This window comes from Sinohyriopsis cumingii, chromosome 7, assembly GCF_028554795.1.
Source record: "Sinohyriopsis cumingii isolate HCF-2022 chromosome 7, ASM2855479v2, whole genome shotgun sequence".
NCBI classification, from domain to species: Eukaryota; Metazoa; Mollusca; class Bivalvia; order Unionida; family Unionidae; genus Sinohyriopsis; species Sinohyriopsis cumingii.
Genome location: NC_142967.1, coordinates 95,797,663 through 95,812,366, shown reverse-complemented (window position 1 = coordinate 95,812,366; position 14,704 = coordinate 95,797,663). Strand labels below are relative to the sequence as shown.

The 14,704-nt window shown below is 34.3% G+C and overlaps 1 long non-coding RNA gene across 1 annotated transcript; it reads left to right on the top strand.

Annotated features, from left to right (window-relative positions):
- Positions 1-1,239: 1,239 nt before the first annotated feature.
- LOC149795757 (uncharacterized) lies at positions 1,240-10,889 on the top strand. The gene is made up of 3 exons (XR_016422398.1): positions 1,240-1,365; positions 3,966-4,122; positions 10,524-10,889. It is a non-coding gene; the product is annotated as an uncharacterized LOC149795757 (long non-coding RNA).
- The last annotated feature ends 3,815 nt before the right edge of the window (positions 10,890-14,704 follow it).

Sequence of the window (14,704 nt, the reverse complement as noted above, 5' to 3'; positions counted from 1 at the left end):
ATGAGTTGTGATATATAATCTGAGAGATGGAGCATTTGATAGGATGTGTTATCTATATTTCAATGATTCTAAAAATACAATCCGAGTTTCGGGATTCGTAGTAACATAAAAGACAACCCAACCTCACCTCTTATCTCGATTCCTGAGTCCCTCAGTGAAGCATTTGGAAACAGGTGAATAAACCAAAACATAGTTTTTGCAACACGAACGTTTCTCTAATTGTTTCTCAAATTCAACGATACTTCAAAAACAGCATTAATTAATGAAGCTACACCATTATGGGTTACATTATTTCAATTTAGGTAGGGGATGTGGGATGTACAGTAGAGGTAAGTGATGTACAATACATGTAGTGGATGTACAATACAGGCAGGGGATTTACAATACAATACAATACAATACAATACAATACAGTGCAATGCTATATAATACAATACAATACAATACAATACAATACAACTCAGGTACCAGAATAGACTCTCCGCAATGATTATGCATAGAATAAACCAAAAAAGTCATAAATAATCGGGTATACACACAATGAGGAAGTTAAATAATGCGTCCACAATAATTTGAAACAAGTTTTGATCATGGTTTTACAAGTCATTGGTGTTTATGTTTTCACAAAGCTTGAAAATATAAGAGTTAATAAAGTAATTTAATGGTTCATCACTTTTTATTGTTACAACGTTTATCGAGGATTATCTTTATAAATATTTCTTTGAAAAATCCATATCGACCTTCATTAAGCTTATTACAAAGTTACACAATATAGCTAGGATGATGTTTAAGATAGTAACGCACACTTGTTTCGTTGATCGATTACCATTATCTAGTTAGACTACTTATCATAACCCATAAGTAGGCCACGCAAACATTGACTTTAACGTTTAAATTATATATTGAAATTGAAGCACTTTGATGTTGCATGTTCATACACGTTTTCATTGCAATGCATATATTATACTGTAAGCATTGTAAAGAATGAATCTAATGTTTGAGGTTATTGTGTGCTGCAAATATCTCAAGAGTATATTTTCACTAACTTCCTATGTTGAGTATTAATATCATGAAATTTCTTGACAAGGTTCAAACCCTTGCTTGGATAATATTTAAGACAGTATCATGATATATCTTCTTAGCCATGTACATATTGAATATCAATAGCGACATGTGTGGGTAGATTAGCTTGTTGATTGAAGTACATGTGTTGATGTCATGTTCATGCATGTTTCCATTTTCCTGCGTGTCTCTACCTACAGATATATACATATATGTAAAACATGTTTGATTCTCTCAGTATGTTCTGAGGTCTGAGGTGAATATCACCAGAACTATTCAGACACTGGGAAATTTATTTCAAAGGTAGGTTGAAATGTTAATGTTATTAGTATTACAATTATCCCAACGATTGAAATATAATTTTATTTTTGAGAATAATAAATACAGTAATTGTATGGAAAAGGGTCGTCCGTTTCTACTAAAGCTAATGAAGTGTATGAATATGAACTAACTAAAACATCAACATTTCAGACTAAAGTCATCATTTCACCTGATATGAAGTTTGGAGTTCTAATAGACAATTTGGCTAAATCTTAAACGTTTTATCTTGGGTCCTATGTGTATGTTCGCATGTGTGCAGAGGACATGTTACTGGTCTATTACTTCAGTTATTGTAGAACTGGGTAGATAACATAGAATTGGCATCTGTTATCTTATAGTTCTTAAGTTTTGTATAACCTCAACCATTGGTTAGGACTTCTGTTGCTTTCTTATCATAATCTTTCCCAATTAAAATGAACATGATGAATAAGTATGTCAGACTATGTTTTGATTCTTTTGCATGTCGGATCATGTATTTATGAGCTGACCTAATTAGAAAGAAAGGTATAAATAACTGCGCCATTACTAATGTTCTGACAATAGAATGCGACCTTCACCCAGCCTCGATGTGAGAGTACCGCCAAATCCACCATATTTACAGAGTAAGAGATGCATGTGTAACGAAAATATTATCATTCTTCGTCAACAGTTAACATAAATTTATATGCATTTGCAATATAAATAGTAAATATGAAATTAAAGTAGAATACGTAATAATGAAAGCGTTCTCATATGAATCTCAAATACAGAATGATCACACTGATAGCTTAGATATAATCGTACGCAGTTCAACGTGTAGAGTACTTCACTTGTCACCACGAGGCAAAATGTTGCACATTGGCTAATTATTACTTACCAATCCAAAGTCACTAAACTATTTTCATTATTGTTTTATAGTTTTCATGTCGACACCTTATACATTATATAAACCTAAAAGACCTAACATTGTGTTGATCCATCATAAATCACATCGTAGAGTTGGAATTCATTTCCGGAAGCAGTGAGATGGATTCGTTTGATTCAGACCCTCTCTTTAAGCTAATATCCCTGCATTAATGTTTGCATTTTGCAACCATGATACTATACAAACATTATGAAGAATATGTGGTCGTAGAAAAAAAAACAACAAACATACCTGAAACTTTCGAGAGAAGACGCTATGTTGTCCTTGGTATTGTCTTGTTCTTGACGCATGCGTTAGATTAAAATGTATAAAAGTAATGCTTTGTTCCGATCTGGGACAGTTCCTTTCAGTGATCTCAATTTCGAAATTGGAATATTGTTCGCATCAAAATGGTCACCTTGTTGTGTATAACGTATGATTTGAAATATTATAGAAAGACAAAAACTTAAACACAACTTTGATAATGGCATGTAATGATTTTGATTTCAGTTTATTAAAGTTCAAAACATAAACTAAACTTGTACCTTTACAGGAGATATACTTGTGAATGTGTGTGTGTGTTTGTGTGCGTGTGTGTGTGTTGGCAGACAGTGCAATATCAAATCAATACAGGGTATTAGGTGTCAACGTAATTGATGTTTCAATACAAAATGACACATGCACAACATTTATAAAAATGGACGCATCATTACTTAAGTCCACAGTTCATCTTACTTGGGATACTCAGAGTGATGAATTTTATTTTGCAGATTGAGAATGAATTGCAGGACAGTTGCTTTTTATTTCTGCATTATTTCTTTGAGAAAACAGTAAATCAAATTAATAATATGCTTTTCTATTAAGCATATGACATTAACAACAATTTTGATCTGGATCTTGGAAAACAGAATCATTTGATCAAGTAGAATATGATATACATGTAATTTGTTTATTTTGCTGTGTTAAAGGTTTTATATTTCAAACAAGCGGTGGTTAACTCTACCAAGGATTATATATACATGTTAATGGGTGAGAAATTAAGAATGTTGATTTATGATTAAAATGCAATTAAAATTCCCCATATGTTTCCTTCAGCAGACTGTACGCCTGTGTCTCAGGAAATGTCATTAATATATTTCATTCTATGGACAAAAGAACTGTCACGGTCTTGAAGATTGGACACAAATGTTATACTCTGCATTTTCAAAAGGATCAAGAAATCACATAATTATACGTAATCAGATATTTCAAACGTTTCGTCCTGCAGGTATGGTTGAGAAATTGCACTGTATATCTTTTGTTTAAAAATTTCGACCGCTCAAAGCGAATATATATTCTCCAACTATTTATGGCACTTTTGACAATGATATATAACATTTAAATTTAAGAACTTTAAACATTTCAAGATTTAATAAGCATTACTAAAACTTAGTGTTGATCTTAATAAAAACGGATTGTTTGTACCAAAAAGTATTTAAATTGTATGGTGTTTTCTCCAATTTTGCCCATGTAACCATGTTTTCATTGCACATTGAGGGGAGGAAACCACTTTAATGACTACATAATTTATGAGCACTTAAACAAGTTGTTGCTACACAGAAACAGCTTTTGTTGTTGTTTCCTTTAATAAAACTTTATGTACTAACTATGACAACTCAAAAAATATCTTTTCATATTTTGTTCTGTTTGTGTTTTCCAGTAAAAAGAAACATGACTGTTTCAGTTTAACCAGGTAGCCTTGACTTGGCGCCATTCCTTAGAGGGATAGTACATCGGCTTTGAGACTGCTGACTTCATTCTCCTGTGTGACGACTACTCAGCTTGAGAGATAAGAAGTCCAGAAAATGTTACGTAAGGTATTGTCATTTTTCAAACTTAACTGTAATATAGGATATCTAACATAAAAAATATTGTGTCTCAGTTTCCAGGCCGTAGTATTTAAATTAAGGTTTGATATAGTAAGCTATTTAGTGTTTTCATGTACAGACTAGATTGATTATGTCTACATTTCTGCAGCTTTGACACAAATGGTAGGATCTATAATCTTGATTTCATTTACTTATTCTACATACTGGCAACAGTAGTTGCATCCTTCATACACAGCTAAAATTTTCAGCCTTAATGCGTATATTTAATTTGAATTGTGTGTTAGCTTGTATCCATGAATACCAATTAAAAGGGTCATTTTGTAAAAACATAGCTTATTGTGTCCATGATTGTAGATTATAATTTAAGATTATTACTACTTGCAGGTAAACATATTTGCTTGGATTTGGGTTCAGGATATTGGTGTTCCCCCAGGAAGTCCTGGTTTACCTGATGTTTGCCATGTTCTTGACTAGAATTGAAGTGAAAGACCTATTGAAATTTTGGTCTCATTCTGGTACTCATATTGTGTCGTATGCTTTTACATTCAGTTATTTACATCATATTTATTTATACTTATCTTCACCTCTGAAGTGGAATCAGTCTTTAAGTTTTGTTCAGTATTATTTTTGGAGGGTTTATGTTTTGAATTAACCATTGGTATTACCAAGTGCTCGGCAATACCTTCGCACTAAATCGCTATTTTGGGATTATTGTGAATTTATTTAGAGACATATTGGATTATACAATTGTGATACAACAAGACTGTTAGGACGTCAACACTATTCCAAGCTAATGGTAAATCAGTACATTTAATATTATAGGAATTCATTTATAACACCACTGGAATTCATTCGGAATACTCCATACTTTTGGACTTAAGATAGAATGTTTAGGAATACTATGAATTCAACTCGAAGTACAGTAAGTGTCTTTGAAAGTTTCACTTAGTATTAGAAGGAAATAAATCATTTGTTGAATTTTAACAAACTTAGTGCTTTTCGATCTTTTGTGTTACTTAGTTTTAGACCATGGAATCGTATAATGTTTCATTTGCAATTTGTAAACTCTATTTCTCTTTGTAAATGGTTACCAAACATAATTTCTGAGACAGAGCTTAGCTCTATCATTTTGAAGACTTGGCTGAAATGTTATGTCCTCCAGATTTGACTAAAAGTCATGCATTATACGGACATGGATAATGTAGTATTTGATTCTCCAATCTTGACGTCTATTTTTCAAACTATTTACTTGAGAAAATGTTTTAAATCCGTGTGTTTTGTTGCAGTAATGCACATTTGAGAGAGAGAGAGAGAGAGAGAGAGAGACAAAGAACACTTCATCCTACATATTGTCTAATTATCTTAGGAGTTTGGCATACAGCAGTGGCGTCTTCAATGTTCATTCCGCGGTCTTGAATGCTTTAGTATGCAGTTTTGGCTCAAACGTTTCATACTATTATGTTTTCAGGATTTATTATTTATTATTATGTTTAAGTAACCAGAAAATACAAACACGTAGCAAATGTTCCTCTCTATATTATTGGTTCCAATACACAGTCTTGGAGACGATGCTTCAATACATGGCTTATCTTTGAAGTCCACAAACATGTCTTCTAGAGTAAATCATACAAGTCGATCATGTGTTTCATTCTGCAGAGATGACAAATGTTAATTGTTGCAGAAGTTACAAAATTGATACACTCTGCATAATTGAACCAAATGCATTGTTTGGAAGAGGATTCAAACTATGGCACTTTGAGATGGACTTAATGATTTTACTTTGCTGACTTGGTTTGGATGCTTAAATTTACATTATTGAGCTCCGATAGTGCATTCTGTATATTTTTCTATTAAATATTTAGGCCTATATAAAAAATCAAATATGTGTATCTACATAAACGCAGAAAGAACATGGAACAATCATCAGCTATGATTCAAACTATTTACTATGTATTTGTTTGTATATCAGAGAACCAGCTCACATATTTTATCGAGCCGACCTGGATCAGATATCGCACTCTTCATAATGTGTTGTAATATTCCATACTAAAGACATGGATTGGATGATTCAATCATAAGACAAGAGCTTCATCCTGTAGACATGGTAAATATTGCCGTCTTTAATAAACAAGATGTTATACCTTTTCACGTTCAAATCCATTGGAAGTGAAAGGAAACGATAGAAAATATATTAAATTCATCAAATAAGCTCAAATGTATTAAAAGCCTTCAGACCGAGTTCAAAAGTTATGTTCCAAGTTAGGCTCTAAAAGTTTAACATCCAGATCTTATTATTGAAGGGTTTTGTTCCTTAAACCATTTTATTTTGCTGATATGACAAACATGTCACATTCAGAACTAGTACGTACAATGTTTGTTATGTATATATCTGTCAAAGACATATGTTATTTACACAGAGTGGAAAATCAGGCAATATATCTTGTAGATTCGGCTCCGATTATGTTTCAGTCTGCGGGATGTGCTCAGTTGTTTCCTTGTATATCTCAGACCTGAACACAAGTTCCTCTATGGAAGTTAATTTTGATGCGATAATGGTATCTGTCCTTTCTAATAAAATGATTGTGCAATAAAATGTTTTGGAGAGACAGAGACTTAATATAATTTCACACAGATTGGCTTTGACTACAGACTAGGCAAAGATATTTCATTAAGCAAATTTGGTCAAATAATTTTTTATGTTTATTTGTGCACTTATTAAGAATATACAAAAATTGTATACGTGATATACTGGTTGCAGTTAATCACAATTGAGATAAAGTAAAAGATGGTTTTAAGTTTTAAATCCGCAAGTCTTGGATTAAGTGTTATATCCTCCGAACATGGTTCCAACGTTTAATAATTAATCAAGACATGTTATATAGTATTTAAATCTGCAGACTTACCTTACATGTTTCATCCTGATGATGTTTTGAATGTCAGATTCTGCACACTTGGCTTTTAAGTTTACCTTCTTCCATAGTTAAAAAAGTTATTCTTTGCCATTGTTGTTAAAATGCACGTATTACAACAGATGAAATGTTTCATATTTGTATCCTGTTGTACTGCATCTAAGTGACTTGGTTTCAATGTTTCATGTTCTGACTCTAATGTTTCAGCACACAGATTTGGTTCATATCTTTCATCTGCCAGATGTGGATCATTTGATTGCTTCTGCATAATTAGATTATATGCTTTATTTTGCATTATGTTTTCGAATCCGTTATTGTGCAAAGATTTAATGTTTAGTCCTTCAACTGTATTATTTTTAAACGAGAGAGCTCTGACACTCCTACATAATGGTTGACTTTATAGTGTCTTATCCTGTAGATGTGCCTAATTTTATCACACTGTCAACTCTGCTACATATGTCAGTGCACAGTCCAGGGCCAAAATAATTGATTTTGCAGAGTTTATTTACATGTTCCAATCAAAATATAAGACCATCGTTATATTCTTGCAGACTCGAAGAAATGTTCGTTCCTCATTCTTCGTTCAATTGCATCATTTTGTAGTCATTGCCTAAATATATTAAATAATTCATCAATCAGACATGTCTTACTCAAGTCCTGGTTCAATTGTTTTATCATCTTCTCTCGGTCAATATGTTCCAATCTACAGGCTTGTCTTATACGCTTGGTCCTGTTAACCTAACTATATTAACATCATTGTAGACTTGACTAAAATGCCAGTCTCTGCAGTCTTGGTTCAAAATGCATCACATTAGAGGTAAAACTCAAATAAAGCAGGCTATAAGACCTATGAAGCTCATGAAGTTGAGTGGAATTCTAGTTTTACCTCCAAACTGGAGTCTAGACATCAGGTTTATATTCTGTACTTCAGATCTTGAATGATTGGACTAAAATGCCTGAATCGAAACTTGAGAAAGAGAAAACAAAATATCGAGTTTGGTTAGAAGCAAACTAAAAACTAATGCGAATTTGGCAGCTTTTCTCTACTCTAAATCATTTTCCACTTAGAATTCGATTGATTACAAATATCCTCTGGACTTTTGTGAAAGGAGGAAGTATTTTCAAGATTTACATTCAAACTCCAAACCAACGATTCGAGGTGCATCGTTCTACCAGTAGTATCCGTCATTGTCGAAGAAAGTGATCAATGTTTGGTTTTCCTCCAAGGCCAGAAAACAAGGAAACATTTTCCAAATTATAAGGTATATGCTCTTTTCTTCGACTTAAATACGGCAACACACAGAGATTCGTAGTCCCAGTCTGGCAACATAACTAAGACAACTTAGACATTACATTTAAATGCAATTTACACTCATTTACAGTTTTGGATACAAAATGCAGGCTTCCATAACATTTATGAATGCACACATCGGAAGATTTATACCAGTCTCTCTCTCTCTCTGGAGCATAAGTACTTTTTCCATGTTTGAGTGTTGTCCATAGCTGTTACGGTTTCCTTGAACTTATGCAAAGACCACTTGTGCCACAACATACCAATCATTTTATCTTTTAGATTGCGGTATTCCCAACTTTGAGATTTACCATGAATATATCACTCACTCCACAGACTTGGCATACATATTTCACATAGCAAATGTTGCTACTGAATGCTTAACTAGGATGGCCTGATAAAAATGTTTCAATGTTTTTACATATAACAGAAATGACTAATGAAAAAACCCAGCTTTTATATATATATATATATATATATATATATATATATATATATATATATATATATATATATATATACACCAAACCTAAGTTTGATACTGAAATCTCCACTCATGGTTTCAATTACAAATTAATTCCTGCGTTTATTACTGAGTCAGCTAATCTGTATGGTTGTACAAATTTTAATAGTATCTTATTTTCCTCTATATGTGATAACCACTGGTGTTTTGAAGACTGAGAAAAACATTATGCACTGCAGTTTTAGTCCTAACCCATCAATAAGTATAATAAGAAGAGAGAGAGAGAGAGAGAGAGAGAGAGAAAGAGAGAAAGAGAGAGAGAGAATCATTTCATTATGCAGTCTTAGTTGATATATCTTGGCCTGCCAACTATATCGTATTTTTCATACTAAAACTTATGTTCACTCATTGTTTCGTATTATAAGACAAATAATACTTTCTGTAGTCACCACTAAATAATGTATTAGGTTCAAATGTTGCACCCTGCACATTGATCTTTGATGTTTAATTCTAAAGATTTGGGGTCAAAAATTCCATACTACAGACATTCAGACTTACTAAAAGATTTAAGTCCACATACTTTGCACTCTGATTATGCAAGCTTCGTTTAATTGTTCTGATTCAATAGATGTTGTTCAAATGTATTCGTATGTAGACTTGCAGATTAGGCTGACATGGTATATGAGACTGACATGGCTGAAACTTGACTGCAGTGTCATTAAGCAGACTCAACTCCAAATGTTAGGTCATACAGTGTACTAAGCATACTTGCTTAAACAGTTTTAAACCAGCAAATCTGGCTCAAGCTGCTTCAGCTAGTATATTTGGTAGGTGGTCTCGCCTACAAACTGTGCTCACTTTGATCACCGTGCATATTTGGCTAAATATCAATGATCCATCTTTCAGAATTCGCTTTTAAGTGTTTACAATTCCAGACCTAGCTCAAATATTAGGTTCGATACAACAGTACAAATCTGGACGCTTGAAACAATCATTCTATTTGCGAGTCTTGGAGAAAATATTTCCGCCCGCAGAGTTCATTAGATTGTTGTACATCAACTATTTCATCCTGCAGATTTGGATAATGCAATTCATTAGACAGTTCAAAAGTTTGACTCTCCAGTATCATTCTGATAATTTAACAAACACGTATTTTGTTCTAGACATGTGGATTCATTTTGTAATATAAAATATAAATTCAGTAATCTTGATTAATATGTTATTCCTACAAATGTGGCAGGAATGCTTCCTTCTGCAATCCCGAAACAAACATGTTTTTTTCCTCAGATGCGGGTCAAATAACGCCATCCTTTTATCTGGCCCGAAAGTTTCATCCTGTAGACATCGCAAAAGTGTATCATTCTACTGACAATGCTTAATTCTTTCCAAATGAAATATGCAGCTTCAATAGTGATTTTGAAACCTTAAATCTGCAAAATGAGTTATATTAAAACAAAATTGAAGAATGCAACCAAATGCATTTTGTCACATCTGCCAAATGGCCATACCTGTAGAATAAACAAAGTTTATAGCCTCTAAGAAAAAAAACATACAATGACTGCATGCAAAATGAAAATAGCATTAAATGATTTATACTTTTCCAGAGTAATGCAACGTTTCCTTGTGACGAACTGGTTTCACTGAATACATGGATGATGCTGTTTCCTTGTACCAATATTGCATGAATATCATTACCTTAAACTGGCGCACCTCTCTCTGATTTCAGGTCAAACGAGATATGGAAAAATCTGTGGATTGTCTCAAGAATATGCCAGAGACACCTAAGTACATCTTTTTAACCAGTATCAAGCGTCCAGCCGACCTATGGTAATGACGTCAAGGGGGCAGGTTTTTGCGGCATCTAAGATTGGCTTCCTAATGGTTTTGATGTCTCTTTGTAAGGTAATATTATGCCAGGATGGATTTGCAAGTCAGTTCCATTCTCAAGATGGACACTGTTTTGTCAGGATACTATATCAGGAGGCAGTCAGCATAGTCACTTGGGTCCTGAACAAGGTATCACTGCAGCCAATTAGCTTTCATAATATTTTCAAAGAATGATTTTGTTGAATAAAACGTTGTGTGGAGGCAATCTTGTTCATATTTTACTTTACTTGTGGACAACCTCCGTTAATGAAAGTGAGCTAAATGAAATGATCTGGCCTTGGGATCATAACTCAAGAACTCCATGGTATGGTTTTGCTATGAATGGTTCAACTTTAAATTAAACGTATGTAAATAAAACCATGAATAATTATTGATAGTTCATGGTTTCAGAGGAATTTAACAAAATGTTGCATTCCCAACTCCTCCGTAGCAATTTCCCAAAAGTCACATCAGGAGTGAGCAATCCAGAACATCCTAGCTATATAGAATATTGGTGTATTAACAGTACATGCAGTATAAATAAATCATAAGTTCGGTTATTTGGTGACGGTAGCATATCTTGTGTGCAAAATCATGACACGATATAAAATTGTAAAATTTGATCACATGCAATACCTAATTCAGGGCTAGTATTCAGGCATTTGCTTTGCCACTGGACATTCCTGTAGTGAAATCATAGCAGTCAGAGCTTTAATTTCTTATGCAGCCAGAGTGTGAAATAATGTTTTTTTCTTTTTCTGAACTGATAAAAGGGTAAATGTCTCATTAAAAGTGAAAAGGTGTTATTTTCCAGTATTGATGCATAAAAGGGTTCCAAGCACTAAACACAGTGTCAATATTTATGTTTATTTACCAAGTCTTGCAAAGTATTTTCAGCACAAAAACTATGAAAAAAGCCTTGAGAAACAGGAGTAAAACTAACAACTTTGCAAACTCTGTCCAGTAACAAAGTGTAAAATTTTATTGCATTAGTTATTTTTTTTTATGTCCCCGCCACCTAATGATGTCTGACTAAGAGGCTTGCCCGTTCATCGTTATTCGTGCTAGAATTGGAAACCTATTGTTAAATCATTTCCTGGGTGTTTACATCTATTACTCCAGTGTGCTCGTTTATCCATGTCAGAATCCTGATGCAATTTCAGACAGAGTTCTGACTCATTTCCAAGCCAGTACCTGAAAACTTTCTCTGAATTTATAAATAAATTAATTTTTAATTCAATTTTTGTGTACTGTATGTTCTGTGACAGCGTACTTTGTGGGTCACAGTTGGAATCATCTGAGAATTACATGTCCAAAAAATGCATTCAAACTTAAATTTTACCAAAGAAATCTTTAAAAAAAATGCCGTGAGTGCTGTTTGTTTATACTTTTCTTCCTGAATGCAAACCTGTTTAAGAATCAGAGTTCTGGTACGAATGAATCGTTTATGAGAACGAGTTAAACTTTTTTCTGTGCTAACTGATCCATCAGAAAAGTTTCGTCTTGATGAAATGCTAAGGTTTATTTGCCATTCTTTCTCTTTACACCGTTTATTTTGGCCAAATGACTTTTGATGAGCAGAGCAGAAACTGTACATTGTAATTAATTTTAGCTGATAGATTACAGTATTGTAACTCCGAATAGATAATAAGGCCAATATCATTAGTGTAATGACCAGATGGGCACATAATCCTTAAGCACTTACAATAATTATGACGAGAGAGAGAGAGAGAGAGAGAGAGAGAGAGAGAGAGAGAGAGAGAGAGAGAGAGAATACGTATGAATATATGGAGAAAGATTTACTAAGGAAAGCTACCGGGTTAGATAGTTGCGGTACAGAGAGAGTGATAAACAAAACCAAACATCTCTTTTTCTTTTACGCGGCAGTGGTATCTGACATAATTCAAGTACTGCTGACCAAACGTGAATCTCGCTACTATATTTAATTTAAATTTAATTGCCCCTCCAACCTCCTCCAGCTTAAACCCATCAAACTCGTTTTCTTCGCTGTCGCTGCCATTTTCATCACATTCAGTATTTGTTATGACATTGTCCTCACATCCAATCAAGTTATTGGTAATGCCACATACTTTAAATGATTTTCGTATCAGATCTGGCTTGTCCTGAAGCGGTTAAGCTGCTTTCATAATCCAATCCACAACTGTTTTCGTCTGCGCTCTTAATACGAGACGTGTTGTCATTTCCTTTGGAAAGGTTTTCTGCTGCTTACAAAAAAAAGTTTGCCTAGCTTTTCCTTATGTCGGACGATAGATAGTTCCGTTCCTGTATACTTTAGATAAATCTCTGTAATACACTGCAGCAGTGCTTTCCAACCTTTTTGACACCATGGGCCACTGAAAAATGTTTTTATTGGAGCCGAGGGCCGCAGCACAAAACTGAAAAGCAACGAATATATAGCTGCTCGTGCTCTGGCGGGCCATTTAAAATCAGACAGCGGGCCATATTTGGCCCGCGGGCGGCGGGTTGGACAGCACTGCACTGCAGCATCACCTTCTCATCGACCCCAACCCATATCATGCATATGTATGATTCATCCATTTGGAACCTGAATATCGTTTAGCTCCCATAACGATACGAAAAATTATCATCGGAGGTACACAACTCCTGCTGTGGAAACTCTAGAATTAAAGTTGGCTGGTTTTTTGTTATATATCTGCATCAGTCATACGAATTCTGACACTTTTAACCCCCTTCTTGTCGACAGTTCGTCCGAGAATGAAATTAAAGTACATTCGATTTCCATCAAAGCTAATTATCATATTGTCTTTGAAATCATCTATTTCTCGTCTAGCAATCACGAATTCATGGAACAATTTTATTTTCTTTACTAAACCGTCTTGGAGACGCTGAGCCATCTTTGTCCGCGAACTAAGCAATAGACTGTGTCGCTTTAAAAAGTATGTTGATCATTTTCTAATCGCTTGAAGTATCTGGACGTTAACTTTACACCAGTACCTTGGCATAAACACATATAGTGTTAAAGCTGACAGGGATCTGCAGCTCGCACCGGATGAGAACCCACTTTGCAATTTTTCCATCTAACTCGTTGACATATAACAATGGCCTCACACTCCTTGCCAAATGTCCCCATTCATTCAGCTGCTGAGAAAAGTATACTTCTGACTGATTAGCAATGGTTGATAATGGAATTTTGAAATGTTTTGCTGTTACTCTAAGTCCATGTAATTTCGAGGAATTGGCAGCTTCCTACTTTTGCTTTAATATGAAACCCATGTAATGCCCTCGACTGACATCATCATTTTCGCAGGCTCCATTTCTCTCCTGCCTTTGGTCTCCAGTTTCGTGGAGGTGGGTGGGTGGGTTGCAGATGTTCATTTTCCTTTAGTTATACTCCTCCTCTCTAGCACTAGCAAACTTGTTTGTTTTTGATCGACCTCTAAGGCGAATCTTCAGGCAACGGATTTTCTAACACTGAAAGAGGCAAGCCTCTTGGCTACTTAGGTATCGCATTAAAAACTTATCCATGATGGCTGTGATCTATAAAGATGGATTATCTTGTTTTATTTGTATTCCCCTTTTTATGTGCTATATAACACCATAACAATGAGGGGTAAGGTCTTTTGGATATGTGTGTGACGTTTCTGTTCAAATCGTTCCATTGTTTCTATTTGTTTCCGAAATTCCAGTGAATACCGGTAGAAAGAAACCAAAGCTGGCTTCCATATTCGGCCGACTTTGAATATATGGTGAAATAATATATCTTACTGTATCCAGTCTTTATATGAATAAAAATAATATTACCATGTAAAGGTACTCTAGCACACCCGTTTCATTCCACATTTAGCTATTTTGAGAACGAAAAATCTACTTGAAAATTGTAAGTAGACGTGTATGTGTGTGTTTTTTTTGGAGTTTTAACATAGTTTTAATAATTTTCCAGTCATATCTCTAGGATGTCTGCAGTGTGGCAGGTTAGCGTGCTGTCTAGCAATGGGGCATCATGACACAGACATGTTGCATGATATCCCACCCGTCACATTATCTTGAAATATAAATGCA